The 7,743-nt window shown below is 35.2% G+C and overlaps 1 pseudogene across 1 annotated transcript in view; it reads left to right on the top strand.

Annotated features, from left to right (window-relative positions):
- Positions 1 to 1,667: 1,667 nt before the first annotated feature.
- The window catches only part of LOC309870348 (ATP synthase subunit d, mitochondrial pseudogene), a 64,103-nt pseudogene continuing 58,027 nt past the window's right edge, over positions 1,668 to 7,743 (top strand). Inside the window, exon 1 of the transcript in view lies at positions 1,668 to 1,674. The product of the transcript in view is annotated as an ATP synthase subunit d, mitochondrial pseudogene (transcript). The remainder of the gene's footprint in view (positions 1,675 to 7,743) is intronic.

The following is a 7,743-nucleotide window of genomic DNA, read 5'->3' as shown; positions in this document are numbered from 1 at the left end:
CTGCAATATTCCTATTTCCCTCTGGGGATGGCACGTGAATTCTAATACCTTAAGGTATAGATTCCATATCACCAAAGAACAGGCAAGACGTAAGGACCTGTGGGAATTGTGCCACATTACTCCCTCAGCCTTCCTTGGGGGTAAATCCCAAAGGCCTTCAAGCTAATCACCTGTGGCAAATGGATGTCACACATTTACCTGAATTCGAGCAACAAAAGTACGTACATATATCAGTGGACACTTATTCGGGTATCATAATGGCTACTCCCCTCACGGTGGAGAATTCAAAACAAGTCATCACACACTGCCTACGATGCTTCACAGATTGGGGTATCCCAAAACAAATAAACACAGATAATGGACCTGCATATACATCAAAATCTATCCATCAATTCCTGAGTCAATTTGGTATAGTCCATACTACAGGTATACCCTATAATCCACAAGGTCAAGGAATAATTGAACACGCCAATGGCACCTTCAAACGATGCTTAAAAAAAATAAGAAAAGACGAAATAGAGGATGACTACAAGTCACCCCGTGATCTTACATCTCTCACCCTTTACATTTTAATTTTTTTTATCCTTGGACCATAATGGTACATCTACAGCGGACAGGCATGCGGCGGTTACCGGACGCACTCTAGCCCAGGCAAAGTGGAAGGATATACTCACAGGCCAATGGAGAGGCCCTGACCCAGTCCTAAGATGGAACAGAGGTTCTGTTTGTCTTTTTCCACAGGATGCCCAAGTGCCTATCTGGGTCCTGGAGCGACTGATTAGAAGAATGGATCAACATGGCCCGCCCCGTCCTGATGCTTGGCCTGATAGCGATCCTGGTGACACCAGCATCCCTTCAACAGATGCACCAACCTACTTTCATTCCCATGCCCGTTTCTGTAAATCCTGTATTGCTCTCAAGACATAAAAGAGACTTTGGGATCACTGCAGCTATTATTGCGGCTGTAGCGGCCTCCGCAGCTGCAGCAACTGCAGCGGCTGTAGCTCTCACCACGTCTGTACAGACTGCCTCCACTCTTAATAACCTAACTACCGGAGTTGCAGAAGCCCTCACCACACAAGAACTAATTAATGGCCACCATCAAGCCGGCATTATGATCATCAATCAGCGAGTAGATCTAATCCAGGAACAAGTGGACATTCTCCAGAAACTATTGACGACTGGATGCATCCAATCACTTTCTGGACTTTGCATAACCTCCATGGCCTATAATAACCTTTCTATTGCCGCTAATCTGTCGAAAGAGTTAAGCAGACACCTAAATGGGACATGGTCCAATCAATATTATAATTTGACAATATTGTTAAGACAACAAATATTCACTATTAATGCAACTAAGATTGACATAGCTCCATTATCGAATTGGGTACCAATCACTCTCGTTTGCTAAAGAGTGGGCCGGTATGGGTGCACTATTAATTGGACTACTCCTGAGCTTGATTCTTATGTTCCGCTGTTTTGCATCATTACATAAACAACAACATAGACAACAGTTGGCGCTAGTACAAGCTTGCATGGCACTGGAAGCTGGTACATTTCCCCAAATCTGGCTGGCAGTGCTAGATCAGTAGTCAATGACGGGTAAGATTGGCTGCATGCACATAGCAACCTAAGCCAGGAGTTCTCCAACCAGGGGGAATTATCCGATGACGGGTAAGCATGTTCATGACAGCTGACAACCTAAGACAGGCACGATCTCCTGCCTTGCATGCCTAATATAAAAGAAAAGGGAGAGATGCTGGTGCCCGAAAGTAAACACGCCATTAAGATGGCGGCTGGATGTGAGCCAGTAGGCAGAACTGAGGATTAAGGAAGTAGTCCAAAATGCCTCTTGTATCTATGTGGCTGCAAGTGCTTGGTTGTACAACTTTGGTATATATATACATGCGTGGGCTGTGATAGGGGAGTTCCCAACAGCTACCCAGAAATAAAGCTTGCTTCACTGAGGTCTCCTGGTCGTTCTTGCTGGCGAGAGTAACAGCTTTCTGCTCAGCAGGGAGCCTGCTTCCCCCTCTCTCTCTGCCTGCCTCTCTGCCTACTTGTGATCTCTCTCTCTCTGTCAAATAAATAAATAAATTTTTTAAAAAATATATAAAGTGGATAAATGTGTTAAAAAAAAAGCAAGACACATCTAAATACTACCTGTAAGACTTTCACTTCAGAAGTAAAGATACATGCACACAGAAAGTAAAGGGAGGGAAAAATGTATTTTATGTAAATAGAAACAAAAGAAAGTTAGTGTAGCTATATTCATAGCAGGGAAAATAGATTTTAAAATAAACATTGTAATAGAAGTCACAAAAGGGCACTAAATAATGATAAAAGTGTCAATCAAGTAAGAATATATAATATTTATGCATTATATGAATGCATCATGGGGCCATTAATATAAAAGGCAAATATTAAAGACCTAAAGGGAGAAATAAACAGCAATACAATAATAGTAGGGAGTTTGCACACCCTACTTGCATATATATAGATAGATCATCCAAACAAAAAGTCAATAAAGATACATTGGCTTTGACAACACACTATATATATATGCAAAGTATTCTATCCATAAAGAGCAGAATACAGATTCTTCCCAAGTGCAGAAGAAACATTTTCCAAGACAGATCATATTAGACCACAAAACAAGACTTAATAAAGTCAAGATTGATAGCATATCAAGCATCTTTTCTGATAATAATAACATGAAACTAGAAATCAATTACAAAAAGAAAAGTGGAAAAACTACAAATACATTGAGAGTAAACATCATGTTACTGAACAAGCATTCAGTCATGGAAGAAAACAAATGAGAAAATTTTTAAAATATCTTGGGACAGTTGAAAATAAAAATACAACATGCCAAGATATATGAGACATAGCAAAAGCAGTTTCTAAGAAATACAGGCCTACCTGAAGAATGAAGAGACATTTCTAATAAACAATTTAATTTCACTTCTAAAGGAACTGGAAAAAGAAGAACAAAGAACAAAATTAGTAGAAGGAAAGAAATAATTAAGATCATAGCGCAAACAAATGAAATAGAGAGTAAAATGATAATAAAAAAGATGAAGGAGACTCAGAGCTGGTTCTTTGAAAAGATAAACAAAATTGACAAAATTTTAGCCAGTTTCACCAAGTGAGAGAGAAAGAGAGAGAGAGAGAGGATTCAAAATCAGAAGTCATGAATGAAAAGAAGTACAACATATTGAACAATTTTGAAGAAATGGGTGAATATCTAGAAATTTACAATTTTCCCAGACTGATTTAGAACAAGTAGAAAATTTAAATAGCCTAATTACTAGTATGGAGATTGAATCAATAATCAAAACACTCCTTCAAACAATAATCCAGGAGCAGATATCTTTAATAAGGAATTACACCAATTCTTTAAGTATTTAAGACATAAACTTCTCAAACTTTTCCAAAAACACTGAAAGGAGATAAAGGTTCCAAACTCATCTGTGAGCCCTACACTTCCCTGATACCAAAACTTGACAAGGATACCACACAGACAGGCACACATATATACATACACACACAATTACAAACCAATATCCCTGATGAACACTGACATAAAACTCCCAACGATATATTAGTAAACTAAATTCAACAATACATTAAAAGAAGCATATAGTATGTCCAAGTAGGATTTATTCCAGGGATGCAAATATTGATCAATATCTGCAGATCAATCCACATGATACACTACATTAAAAAATAAAGGACAAAAATAATAATCATTTCAGTAGATGCAGATAAAGCACTTGACAAAATTCAACATCTATTTATAATTTGTTATAGAGAAAGAGAACACACAAAGGCAAGGAGAGTGGCAGGCAGAGGGAAAAGCAGCTTCCCCCCCTGAGTTAGGAGCCCAATGCGGGACTGGATCTGGGACCCTGGGATCATGACCTGAGCAGAAGGCAGACCGTTAATGGACCGAGCCACTCAGATGTCCTTGCTCCATAATTTGTAGTAGAGTGCAGATCCTTTACCTCTTTGGTTAGGTTTTTTCCCTCGGTATCTTATGCGTTTTGGTGCAGTTGTAAATGGGATCAATTATGATTCCTTAATTTCTCTGTCTTCTTTCTCATTGTTAGTGTATAAAAATGCAACGGTTTCCTGTAAGGTGATTTTGTATGCAAATCCTCCCCTGATGGCCCAGTAATTGTTTATCTCTCCTGTGTTCAGCTTCTTTTTCTCAATAATTTTATCTTCTACATCACTTATTCTCTCTCCTGCCTCATTTATCCTAGCAGTAGGAGCTTCCATTGTTGATTGCATCTCAGCAATATCCTTTTTTATTTCAACCTGATTTATTGTTTTATTTCTCCAGAAAGGGATTCTCTAGTGTTTCATTTGCTTTTCTCAAGCCCAGCTTGAAAATAATATATAGTAATATATTATATATATATATATATATTTTAATTTTATCTCTAAGATTTTACCAATATCCATATTTATTCATTCTCTGCCACCTTGTACTGTCTCTTGTTCTTTTTTCTGGGAATTTTTCTTTCTGGTCATTTTCTCTAGAGAAGAAGAAATGAACAAGAGAACAAATAAAAAATAAAATAAAAATATATAAATATATAAATACCAACCTCAACCCCGGGGAAATATACAAAGCCAAAAAAAAAAAAAAAAAAGGTTAGGGGACAAGAGAAGAAAATCAACTTTAGCCAAAGGCAGAGGCTTAACCCACTGAGCCACCCAGGTGCCCCCAAGAGAAGAAAATCAAACAGGTAGACAGAACAAGGGTGATACACTTGGTCTGGGGTTTATTTTAGTTTGTTTGTTAGAAGACATATCCCAAACTTGTAAAGAAAGGAAAATATATATATATATATATATATATATAATATAGATATATATAAAATATATCTATGTATATAAAAATAGAATACGGTGTAAGAAAGGCTAAAACGAAGAATATATCTATAAAAAACAAATGTAAAAATGAAAATTTTAAAATTTAAAAACGAAAAATTTAAAAAGACTTAAAGTGTTGACAAAATAAGGAACTAGTTCTAAAGGGAAAAAAAGAAAATTTTAAACTGAAAGACAAAATAACCATAAGAAAAACCTCAAATTCTCTATGCTATTTTTTTCTAGCACTGAAGTTTTTCAGTTCTTTGTGATACACAAACATTTTATTAGCTTGGTGTTACTGATAATCTTCTGGGGGAGGGGTCTGCTACAATGAATCTCAGGTGTCTTTGCCTGGGCAGAGTTTCTCTTCCCTCACAGGAGGCCAGACTCAGTGTAAGCTGCTTCCACACCTCCTACCTTGCAAAAAAGTGATCACTTTTCTATTTGCACAGTTGCAACAATTCTTTTCTTAGGTCTTAGGTTGAATTCATAGGTGTTCAGAATTATTGGATAGATATCTAGCTGAATCCAGGGACCAGTTGAAACAAGGTCCCATACTCTTCCTCCATCTTCCAATAGAAATCTGTTGCATTTTTATACACTAACAACAAATTATCAGAAAGATTAAAAATAATTCAATTTACAGTTGCATCAAAAAGAATAAAATAATTGGGCATAAGTTTAACCAAGGTGGCAAAAAAAACTGTATTTGATTTTATTTTTAAATTTTTTTAAATTTATTTAGTTGACAGAGATCACAAGTAGGCAGAGAGGTAGGCAGAGAGAGAGGGGAAGAAGCAGGCTCCCTGCTGAGCAGACAGCACAATGCTGGGCTCGATCCCAGGACTCTAGTATCATGACCTGAGCCAAAGGCAGAGGCTTTAACCCACTGAGCCACCCAGGCTCCCTGAAAGAACTGTATTTTAAAAATGAGAAGACAGTCGCCCAGCTAGCTCAGTTGGTAGAGCATGAGACTCTTAAAAATGAGAAAGCAATTGATGAAAAGAAACAAATAAGTGGAAAAATATTCCATGTTCATGTATTTGCAGAATTAATGTTTTCAAAATGTACATACTCAAATCAACCTACAAATTTAATTTAATTCCTCTCAAAGTTCTAATGATATATGGATATGTATATATGTATATATATCCATATATCATATATATATCCATATATCATATATATATCCATATATCATATATATATATATCCATATATCATATATATATATATATATGTATATATAAATATATATATATATGTATATATAAATATATATACAGAACAAATGGTTCTGTAATTTATTTGAAACCACAGGAGACCTGGAATAATCAAAAGAATTTTGAAAGAGAACATAGCTGAATGTATTACACTCCCTTATTTCAAATTATACTACAAAGGTATACTAATCAAAACTTTATGGTATTTGTCCAAAAACATACAGATCAATAGAACAAAATAGAGAACCCAGGAATAAATCCACAAACATATGGTCTGCTAATTTATGACAAAGTAGTCAAGTACATATAGTGGGGAAATTGGTCTTTTTAATCAATTTTGGTCATTAAACTGGACAGCTACATGCAAGGTAATCAAGCCATATACAAAACCAGTTCAAAATGGATTAAATATTTGAATGTGGGACCTGAAACCATATACTTTAAGCAGAATACATAGGCAATAATTCCCTTGATGTTAATCTTAGTGATGTTTTTATATCTTACTCCAAATGTAAGGGGAACAAAAGCAAAAATAAACAAATGGAACTACATCAAATTAAAGGCTTCTTCACAGCTTAAGAAACCATCAAAAAAACAAAAAGACAGTCTAGTGAATGAAATTCACTATTTTTCTAGTGAATTAATAAACAAAAAGACAGTCTAGTGAATGAAAATTTATTTTCAGATCAAATATCCTATTAGAGGTTAATTTCCAAAATGTATGAAGAACTTATACATGGGGAGTCCTGGGTAGCTCAGTCAGTTAAGCCTCCAACTCTTGGTTTTAGCTCAGGTCATGCTCTTAGGATCCTGGGATCAATTGTTATGTTGGGCTCTGAACTCAGCAAGGAATCTGACTCTCTGCCTCTCTCCCTGCTCATGTACTTTCTTTCTAAAATAAATAAATAAATTTAAAAAAGAAAGAACTTATACAATTTACAACACAATTCTAAATACCAAATAAAGAGAAGACAAAAATACATTAAAATATTTGAACTAAGTGAAAATAGAATTAAAACATTAAAATTTGTGGGATACAGATTAGGACTTAAAAAATTTATAGCATTAGATAGATATATTAGAAAATGTCTTTTAGACATAATAGTCTAAGTTCCACTTTACAATATTAGAAAAATAAGAGAAAATAACATCAAAAGTAGTAACAGAAGAAACGAAAATTAGAGCAGATATTCATGTGTTTGAAAGCAGGAAAACAAAGAAAATCAATAAAACCAAAAGCTGGTTCTTTGAGAAGATCAATAAAATTGAAAAACATCTAGTCAAACTAACCAAAATAAAAAGACAAAGCAAAAATCTTACCATTACCATAAATGAAATAAGTTTCATGACCAGTGATTCTGTGAACACTAAAAGGAAAATAAAGGAGCAAATTTGATAACACAGATGAAATGGATAAATTCCATGAAATACACAAAATTCTAAAACTCACACAAGGAAAACTAGGTAACCTGAATAGTCTTCTACCTATAAAAGGAATTGAATTAGTAAATAGTAAACTTCCAAAAAAAGAACTTTCCAGGCCCAGTGGTGAATTCTATCAAACATTTAAAGACAAAAACTATACCAATTTCCCACAGTCTCTAAGAAAATGGGAACACAGAGAACATCTCCTAAC

This window comes from Mustela nivalis (assembly GCF_964662115.1).
Source record: "Mustela nivalis genome assembly, chromosome: 7".
Taxonomy (NCBI): domain Eukaryota; kingdom Metazoa; phylum Chordata; class Mammalia; order Carnivora; family Mustelidae; genus Mustela; species Mustela nivalis.
Note: the sequence above shows the minus strand (reverse complement) of the source record. Positions and strands in the feature narration are given on the sequence as shown.